The sequence below is a fragment of the Thamnophis sirtalis genome, unplaced genomic scaffold, assembly GCF_051295495.1.
Source record: "Thamnophis sirtalis isolate CommonGarterSnake01/CBP01778 unplaced genomic scaffold, rThaSir2_p1.2 scaffold_2, whole genome shotgun sequence".
In the NCBI taxonomy this organism is placed as follows: domain Eukaryota; kingdom Metazoa; phylum Chordata; class Lepidosauria; order Squamata; family Natricidae; genus Thamnophis; species Thamnophis sirtalis.
This window is the reverse complement of record NW_028261382.1, coordinates 169,143,950-169,145,296: the sequence shown is the minus strand read 5'-3', so window position 1 is coordinate 169,145,296 and position 1,347 is coordinate 169,143,950.

Genomic DNA, 1,347 nt, shown 5'->3' with positions numbered 1-1,347 from the left:
GAGGAAGCTCTTGTAATGCTGGCACCGGGGAGAGGCTCGGCGCTGGTTTTCCCGGGAAGGAGCAAGCATGCATGCGGGGCTGCAGACGGGAAGCCGGCGAGAGAACGAAGGGCTGAAGAGACGGCGGCTTCCCCTCAGGCCTTCCTTATTTGTGGCGAAATAACAGGAGCTGCTTCTCCTGTTTGCGCGTTCCTTTTTCTTTCGCCTTCCCACCTTCTTCTGGGTTGTGGGTGTGAATTCTTCTCTTGCATTGCATTTCTATTAATTGGTTGCATTTATTTTGTCTTTCTGATCACTCCTGCGCGCTGGCTGTGGTGGTTTAAAAGCCAATGCACCCGAGCGTTGCAAATGGGTTTGAGGTGAAGAAAATTTTCCCTTCTACACAAATTTGCCTCTCAGCTACTAGCTTAGCACAGTGATCTCCAATCTTGGCAACTTTAAGACCTGTGGACTTCAACTCCCAGAGTTCCTCAGCCAGCTTTGCTGGCTGAGGAACTCTGGGAGTTGAAGTCCACAGGTCTTAAAGCTGCCAATCTTAAAGCTGCCAAGGTTGGGGACCACTGGCTTAGCACAACGGGCGCTTCTTGAAGACAGACGCTTCCTTTCCTTGGGCTGTGCTGTGACTACAACTCCCAGAGTCTCCAATGGGACAGTGTGTCATCTGAGGATTCTGGGAGTTGTAGTGCCCTCCACAGATCTGGCTGTGAAGCTTGCCTTAAAAAGCTATTACGAATATGGTTGTAATAACGTATGTGCATCTTCTGTTGTGGGAAGTTATCATCCAGCCCTTTCCCAGAAAAAATGAAATATCCTAGGAAATATTGAAAAGGCAGAATATTTCTCTGGATGTGAAAAGAAACATGTTTTAAAAGTTGCCTATAGCTTTCTGCCCATCCCCAGCTAATGAGCCATTAAGATGGCCCGGCTAGCCCACTTTACATAATAAAGACTTCTCCTCACTGCAGCTGTAGGGGGAAGGGATATTACTCAACTGACCACAAGGCATCTGAGAACTCATCACAGCCTAGAGAGTAGCCCCCTGCATGGCCCCATGGGAGTCTGACAACCAATCAGAATACATTTCTTACACAGGAACAGGAAACAGAGAGGTGGGACTGAACAGGGTATAAAAAGCCTAGCAAGCCCCTCCCTCAGCCCTTCTCTTCTTCTCCACCAACATTGAAGCATGTGATCCCCTTTTCTGTTCAGGGCTCAAGCCATGTGGCCCTGTCCAACAATAAACCATCTTTCCAAGCAGCCTCCATGTCTCCAGTGTCCTTTTCCCTACTTGGAGCTGAACCCAGAAGGGCGTTTCTTTCAACACTGTGATTCCCTGAGACAGATTCT